Source organism: Piliocolobus tephrosceles, chromosome 8, assembly GCF_002776525.5.
Source record: "Piliocolobus tephrosceles isolate RC106 chromosome 8, ASM277652v3, whole genome shotgun sequence".
NCBI classification, from domain to species: domain Eukaryota; kingdom Metazoa; phylum Chordata; class Mammalia; order Primates; family Cercopithecidae; genus Piliocolobus; species Piliocolobus tephrosceles.
In genome coordinates, this window is record NC_045441.1 from 65,923,523 (window position 1) to 65,932,879 (window position 9,357).

At 35.7% G+C, this 9,357-nt stretch overlaps 1 pseudogene; it reads left to right on the top strand.

Annotated features, from left to right (window-relative positions):
* The window catches only part of LOC111545076, a 133,614-nt pseudogene that overhangs the window by 61,785 nt on the left and 62,472 nt on the right, over positions 1 to 9,357 (top strand).

The following is a 9,357-nucleotide window of genomic DNA, read 5'->3' on the forward strand; positions in this document are numbered from 1 at the left end:
TTTGCTGAAGAGGATCATATAATAAGATTAGATAAAGGAAGATTTTTTGAATTAGGACCTCCTTGGGATATACAATTTAATATCATAGCAAGCACCCCAGCATTTTTCCTCCTAGAGTGGTACTAAAAGCCTGAAGAAAATGATGGTTTTGTTGAACCAAGTTGAAATGTCAGATGCCTTGGCAGAAATGGAGAAATGGATTAAAAGGCTCAGGAAGTATGAATGTCTTCTGTTAGTGGGATTGTAAACTAGTTCAACCATTATGGAAAACAGTATGGCGATTCCTCAAGGATCTAGAACTAGATGTACCATATGACCCAGCCATCCCATTACTGGGTCTATACCCAAAGGATCATAAATCATGCTGCTATAAAGACACATGCACACGTATGTTTATTGCGGCACTATTCACAATAGCAAAGACTTGGAATCAACCCAAATGTCCATGAGTGACAGACTGGATTAAGAAAATGTGGCACATATACACCATGGAATACTATGCAGCCATAAAAAAGGATGAGTTTGTGTCCTTTGTAGGGACATGGATGCAGCTGGAAACCATCATTCTTAGCAAACTATCACAAGAACAGAAAACCAAACACCGCATGTTCTCACTCATAGGTGGGAACTGAACAATGAGATCACTTGGACTCGGGAAGGGGAATATCACACACCGGGGCCTATTACGGGGAGCGGGGAGGGGGGAGGGATTGCATTGGGAGTTATACCTGATGTAAATGACGAGCTGATGGGTGCTGACGAGTTGATGGGTGCAGCACACCAACATGGCACAAGTATACATATGTAACAAACCTGCATGTTATGCACATGTACCCTAGAACTTAAAGTATAATAATAATTAAAAAAAAAAAAGGCTCAGGAAGGTGAGCGAGAAGAGTGGATATATTCTATGTAAAGCCAGATGCTCCACCAAAGGATGACATTTCTGAAAAAGGCAGACACACAGTTCACCGAGACCACCAACAATGCAATGGTAAAAAAGACACTAACATTACTAAGAAATTAAGTGATGCCTCTCCTTTGCACTTCGAGGGCTACAAAAGAGGCTGCCATAGAGTGTGACTCATTTAATAATGATGAGGATGATGAGTTTATGAAACGATAGAGAGCCTGTTGTGGTGCTTAACAACTAAAGCTGGGTGTGGGGGGAAGCAGAAATGTCACAATTTTATAATTATTTACAAGGTTGGAGTGCAGCCTAGGGTATCTGACATTCAGAAAGTTATGGAGATGATTAAGTTAATATGGTGCCCCTGGGAGCAAGACAGAGGGGCTATTAACAAGGTATTGCTTAATATATAGAATGTAAATAAAGCAAGAACAAATCACAAAAGCACTGCAATGCTAAAATGTCACCATCCCTTGTCAATTTTCCTGGACTCAAACCACTTTTCAGACTTACAACCTGTTGACTGAAGAGATGAATAGTTCCCCAGGAAGAGGGAACCTCTAAAACTGTAAGCAGTATGTAAGAAGGACCCTCTAAAACTGTGAGTAGTATGTACTGTAATGATTCCCTTTAGCGGTGTGTGTGTATGTGTGTGTGTGTGTGTGTGTGTGTGTGTGTGTTTGCTTTGTTGTTCTGAGTTTTTGTTTTCATTGTTTACAAAATGCTTTCTTTTGAAGTTCTGGTCAGTTTCCCTTCTTGAGAAGCTGACTTAAGTTCATATGCCCACCACTGTCCTTACTAGGCTCTTACACAGTGGGCTACTATTCAGTCCCTAATTGTCCCAGAGCCAGATGGCAGACAATTAGGGACAACACCTATGATCCAGAGCCTGCAAAATCATTCAAATTAGCCAATCTAGAGAGAGCCTACACAACCTAACTAACCCTACCACACTTGCTGTACATAAGCTGCCCTGTAGAGTGTGAGCCTGATGTTACAATGTCCCAGGTGCAACCCCATATGTGGCTCTTCCTGCAGCCTTGTTTTGTATGAAGGTGTAAGTAACAAAGAGTTCTGCCTTCACCTACAGTTTTATTTATAGTTTCATCTACAGTTTCATCAATGGCATCTGTGGTGTCATTGTGTTGTGTTCCACTATCAAAATTATCATTGTCTTATAAAACACCCAGATTTTTCCCAGTGAGACCTATGGAATTTACTAGGGTAACTCCATATTGAGGAAAGACGAGTTGACATACATATTTAGAAATCTGAACTGTTATTCTAGTGGGGGGATGAAGGGCTTAGGTAATATAGAGAGTCTGGTTGAGGTTGAGTTTATGGTGGATCCACTGTGCCTATAGAGAAAACTAGGGGCCATTTCCAAAATTCTGGAATGTATAATTGCTACAGACATATACAATAGTTGGAGTAACCACTATATTGGTTTCTTATCCTGTAGATTAAGGGCTATCATAGTATAAAAAAAAAAGTCGAATTAATCTGAATTACACCCCCACCAGTATCTCTATGAGGATATTAGCAGAAATATTTTTAAAAATACGATGGCAATTGTCTCTATTATATATCTCCATTACATTAGTAAGTATGCTTTCTGCAGAAACTGGATAGATCTTAAAGTATAACTGGACTACCAAACCCCTCCAAGAAGTAGACCTGCACCATGCTCATGTGGTTTATTGCTAGAGCAGATTAATGTGTCTTAGGTATGTGGTACATAGCCACAGATTTCGTGAATGAGTTATTTTCTATCCCAGTCAGGAAAGGGGATCAGTTTACATTATTATGGAGTAAACAGGGCAGCAAACGGGAAGGTATATTATCAATGGCTCAGACCACTCTACTTAAATCTTTTTTACAGGAAGATTAACTCGTGATTTATTCTGATAATTTGAAAGCTTTGCTCTCTAAGCTCTCCTGTGAACTCTTCTCCTGTGAACTGTTCTTTGGTTGGTTAGTTTTTCTAATCAATTTTAGATGACATCTAGTGCTCTATTTCTAAAACTGCTTACAGTGATACCGGAAGTAAGTTATATCTTTTGAAGAATGACTAGTCAGTAAAGGCTGATATAGTTAAAAAGAATCAAACCTTTTCAACTAATTTGAATCAATTATATTTTTAAAGGCAATCAGAATAATTTTACTGATTTACTAACTACAGATTTAAATTGTGAATACGTTTTTAAAAATTTATTTACTTTTTGCATTTTGTAATGTACTGTATTTTTGCACTAATTTTTAATTGATTTTCCCTTAAGTTTAGTGTGCTCATATCATAGACATTTTAGAATTTTATACTTATGTTTAAAATTCAGTGATACATAGGAAAAAATAATAAGCAGTTTTTGAGGAAAAAGGATAGTTTTATAGTTTATGGTTTCCAGTTTTACAGAAAGAAAAACCTCAGAACCTTAACTGGTGGAGTTTCAGAAACTGATGTGAAGTTATGAAAGACAGAAAATGTATAAATTATACAGATGAAAAGGGCTGATAAAAAAAGAAAGGAAAAAACAACTTTCTTAGAATGGAATGATAATGATATCCAGAGGTTTTGAGGAGGTAAGATTAAAATAATTTAAATTACTTGGTCTTCATCCTCTTAGATAAAGTAAAAATTGAGAAGGAAAAATGAAGTCTATAGTGATTTCTACATGTATTAATCCATCCATTTTACCTATTAATTCTAAAATACTTCAATGTAATTTTATTTTATATCATGAAACTATCCCTGTATCCTTGTATCAAATTCTATCTTTTCTAATTTTTTGTTGTTCTCCATTCTTCCTAACAATTTTAATCTCATGTTTTGTATTTGGGCTGCATATTTATACTCCTATTTCCATTTATTCTAATCCTCATAGATGTCTCACTATCTCTTAATTTAGTTCTATCAACCACACATGCAAAACACTCTAGTATAATAGCAAGGATTTGCTGACGTATGTGGACATGTAAATCTGTCTTAACCTTCAACTGTTGTTCCTGTTTGTTTCTTAGCTTGTATTGTTGAACTCCATATAATATTCTGTAAGATCTTAATTATTTTCCCATTATTCATTTGTTTATTGTGTTTATTGTTATGTTTCCTTGACTATGTCAGTCATGGGTAAAAATATCCAAAGGATACACTCTTCCCTATTATGTAGAAAATAACCCACTGGATTAAAATCTATTATTAGAGTGTTTTTCTAGATGGCATATAAATCTTTTAGTTTAGGATTCTCAACGTTATTTACATTACAACATTATTTAAGAATCTGCAGTAACTGAAATAAGAATAGACAGTAAGCATGTAATTTCCAAATACACTACTGAATAATTCATTTTAAAATTCATTGCTTTGGAAATATGCCATCTATTTAAAAAGCTTCAGATAGAAACTAAAAAAGTATGCTTTTTAAAAATGAGCTTTGAAAGACCTTTGCAAGTATCTTAAAATTGTGTCTCTATTTTCTTAGAGCTGTTTGATAATGAGAGATTTAATCTAGACTCAAAATTATAAAAATTCTAAGGCAATTATTCATGAAAGAAACATAAAGGGAAAAATAATAATCTAATGTGCAATCAAAATTAAAGTGACGATATATTCAGGAAATTGTGATTATTCACATATCATTTATGACTATTTTCTTATTCCAAATAAATGGTTACTTGGTCATTTCATTTAAAAGTTTTAAAAAAAATCTTGACTAGTTGTCCAAAGAGACTTAATCAATTTCCTTAGGATATTATTTTTAAAATTATTGCAATTAACTTTTAACAAGCTTTATATATTTTAATGCAGAGTGTGAACATCAGCCTACTTCTTTATTATAGCATTATCCAAATCTTTCAAATGTATTGATACTAAAGCAAACTGAATTATGTGATGAATATGACATTTTTTTCTCTTCTATGTTTTTCTATTTCATTTCACCCAGTGAAACACTTTTGTGAACAATTACCAAATTATCTCATCCATGTTCTTCCACCCTAGTCCCTCTTTACCTTCTTCCTTATTTCTTACCATTTTTTCTTCACATACACTACTAGTTTCTACTGGCATCTAGATACCACATTCATTTCAAAATGACCCAGATTTTTAGATTCGTGATTGCATTTTGTTGGCTAATTTATCGTAGTGCTTTTTCCAGTCCATGTCATCTATATCAGAGAAAGTTCTCCTGGAAGTTCAATTGCAGAATTCTTCAACATGGAATTTCAAGCAATTTAAAAATTTACAAAAACAAAATCTCATGATCTTAGGTAGGCAAATAGAGCTATACCCCTGTATTAGGGTTCTCTAGAGGGACAGAATTGATAGGATGATGTACATATAAAGGGGAGTTTATTAAGGAGTGTCAATTCGCATTTTCACAAGGTGAGGTCCCACAGTAGGCTGTCTGTAAGCTGCGGAGCAAGGAAGCCAGTCTGATTCCCAAATCTGAAGAACCTGAAGTCTGATGTTCCAGGGCAGGAAGCATCCAGCACCGGAGAAAGATGTAGGCTAAGCCTGTCTAATCTTTCCACATTCTTCTGCTTGCTTTTATTTTGGCCTCATTGGCAGCTGAATAGATTGTGCCTTCCCATACTGAGGGTGGGTCTGCCTTTCCCAGTCCACAGAGGCAAATATTAATCTCCTTTGGCAACACTCTCGCAGACACACCCAGAAAGAATTCTTTGCATCCTTCAATCCCATCAAGTTAACATTCAATGTTAACCATCACAAACCCCCAGGGCCAGTTGTTAACATTTGCTGTCACACTACTGAGTTCATTAACATTACCTTCCATTTGTAATTGAACATTCCCCAAATGGTGCCTTATATGTGCTCTCAATCCAATGACTCATCAGTGAGAATCTCATTCTTTCATGAAGAGATGGTTCTATCAGTTTCTGATCTTCTACCTATGGAAACACAGGCTGAGGATGTATACCATATCCTCATTTCCACATGCATTTACTCTCCATACCCAAAACCTGTACAAAGTAGGATAACAGAGGAGCAGGAACAAAAAAAGCATTGCCCCTCTGCTCCCAGAAACTGAGCTACAGCTAAACTAGATACAGATTTTTGTTGGGTCTGCTTCCCATGGGACTAAAAGCTTCTGTAAGACAGCAAATGAGGAAATATGATGCCTCACCATGACCAGCAGGGATCTGGACCCATGTTAACCTTTCATAAGAGCAGTTGATGTTCCAAAAAAATTAAATGAGGAAGTATATATAAAGATAGTTTTTGAAAAGTAAGCCCAAGTTTCCCACTATTATAAACACAAAGAATAATGTTAAAATGTGTAGTTAATTGTTAGGAAGTTCTTTTACTTGTATATAACATATAACAACCAATAAATTGTTTTCAAGCAACAATGGAAAAAAAAGCAGAATTTATATGAAATATGAGAGAGAGAGAAGAAAAAAAAAACACAACAGATGGCTTTTGTACATTTCTTTTCCTTTCATATTATCTGGCAGCCGGCAAAGAGGTCAGTCAGGGTGTTCCGCCTCTTGGCAGTCTGACGGGTCATCAAAGAAAACAATTTTAACTGTTAATGGATTCTCTTGACAAACTTTGGCGCACGCATAACGGGCTGTCTCTGTATAATATCTATCAGGGTCCTTTCTTCTTAGAATAGTTCTGCACATGGCCCTTACATCAGAATTCCTCAAACTAGAGCTGGGAATCAGGTGATATCGCTAGAATTCCTCAATGAAAAGCTGTACCACCTCTGGAAATAACATAACTTCTCATTTATTTATTTTTTGACTATATTTTTAAAAATCAGCATGTGTTTCCCCTTTTATCAGCATACTGTTATGATATTACTATAAACTAATAAATATTTTAAACTCCCAGTTGCAAAACAAAAGTTCTGAATGGAATACCCACCACCATCAACAACCTGCACATCGCTCAGTCTTCTCCATTGCAAAACTTATTTGTTCAGTTGTCTCAGAAGAAAAATTTAAATATGAAATTCCTGGGCCTAATGGGCCCATTAGAAGCACAGCAAGTAAGCCTGGCCCATTTTTTAGTAGAAAAGCAGCAGATGTGGCTTGTAGAGCTTTTGATCATGCGGAGTTTTGAGGCCATTATAAGGACTCCTGCTTTTACTTGGGAGAATTTGATGCAGTTTACATTTTAACAGGAGCCCTCCATGTGAGTATTGAGAAAAGAAAGCTGGGTAGAAATGGTGAGTACATGAACTCTTTTAGGTGGATTTATTGCAATAATCCAGGCAAGAGTTGATAATGGCTTGGACTAAAGTGTAGCTATAGAGGTATTGAGAAGAGTTGGGATGCTGGGTAAAAGATATATTTGTGGAAAGAATATGGTATATGAGAGAAAGAGGGAAATCAAGATCGACTCTGGTTGTGTTGAGGTTGAACATTGTACTGAAGAAGTTTTATGCCTTAAACATTCTGCTGAAGTCATTTTAATAAGGTTGTGTGTTTGTACTTGTGGAAATAACTGAAGAATTAGAACAGCTGCATTTCACAGGATTATTTTGGACATCTAGATATGGGGTAGAGTTGTGAGACATTGAAAGGATGCTCAACCCCTTTCATGGCTAAATAAATGCAGTAAAAACACCAAGGAGATATTTTTCTCTTATCAGTTTGGCAAAAGCACAAAGTTTAATAGTACACAGAATGATAAGGGAAGGAAGGGATTTTCATACACCGAATGAATGTGGGAAAGTAATTTGGTAAGACCATGGATGGGGGGTGATATGGTATCTAGCTTTTAACCAGAAATTGTACTGCTCAACATTTAGCCTACAGATAGATTTGTAGGTATGTTTCACACATAAAGATATGCATTATAGCTCTTTGTTTTTTATTTGTATTTTTTTGCAATAGAAATCTAAAAGCAACCTAACTGCCCATAGGTCATTGATTAAAAAAATCATTTCTCTCTCCTGTGTACATTCATTTGAAAGATTACTATGTAATAACTTTTAGAAGGTATATAATTCATCTCTATATTCTCAAGTAAAAAGTGAAAGGTAGATAAAGGTTTATATTCTTTTAATATGAAAAGGATATGTGTATGTATTGGTATATAATATCTATGTATATATGCTTTTCTATACATAGAAAATTTCTTGAGGCGAATATAAACGATTAAAAATGTAGTCTTTGTGAAGAAAATGTATTACTTGTAAACAGAGCTTTATGCTGGGCCTTTTTTGCAGTGCTGGATTTTTTTTTCATTTGCATGTAATACATATTTAATTTTAATTGTTAAAAATATAAAATTTGACTACTGTTCTCCTCTGTTTTCACATGCTATCAACATTTAGCTTAAAGACACTAATGCCGGCCGGGCGCGGTGGCTCAAGCCTGTAATCCCAGCACTCTGGGAGGCCGAGACGGGCGGATCACAAGGTCAGGAGATCGATACCATCCTGGCTAACACGGTGAAACCCCGTCTCTACTAAAATACAAAAAATTAGCCGGGCGTGTTGGCGGGCGCCTGTAGTCCCAGCTACTCGGGAGGCTGAGGCAGGAGAATGGCGTGAACCCGGGAGGCAGAGCTTGCAGTGAGCTGAGATCCGGCCACTGCACTCCAGCCTGGGCGACAGAGCGAGACTCCGTCTCAAAAAAAAAGACACTAATGCCATAGGAATACTTAGGACACCGCTTAGCATGTTGCAAATTTGAAATTATTACCTGTTTATTAATTATCACTTAACAATTCTGTCTTTTGTTCATGAAAAACACCAGGACTGTGTTCTATATGTTTCACCTTCTGACTCACTGCATGCCAAATTTGGCTGTAATTTTATTTTCAGAGGTTCTGAAATAACAGTTATTATCATCTAAATCCTATCAAAATCTCATTAATCTAAAAAAATAAAATTCGATTATCACAGTGAAGTGGTATGATCTAGTATAGACCACAGTAATGTAAAATATCCATTTTTTAATCTTTTGAATTGTTCTAATTTTAGTTTATTAGAAAATATCTATTAAATCTAATGTATATGGTCAAAATTCCCTGAGTAATTGCTTTATTAAATAACTCTTAAATTATATTTTGGACTCAAAATGAGCATTGAGTTGTTCTTGTGTATTTAGTAGAGACTGGATCAATGAAACACCAATGACTTCCTGATTGATAAACTTAATATTTGCTTTTCAACCTTTATTCTATTTGATCTCCTTCAAGCATTGCATCGCACTCTCAAACACCTACTGATAGATAACTGTATTCTAACTTTACTTCAAGATATTATGCTCTCTTGAATATTTTTCTTTTCTACTATTACTCCTCAGGTTCTTTTACTGGTAGCTCCTCCTCTTGTGTATCACCCTGAAGAATTCATTCTCCCCAGTGTCTGTCACTCCAACTCAAGCATTCTTAACTTGAAGGTTCATAGGCTCAAAGTTGTTCCTAGAATTCAAGGTATCTAGAAACTTGGATAAGAAAAAAAAAAAAA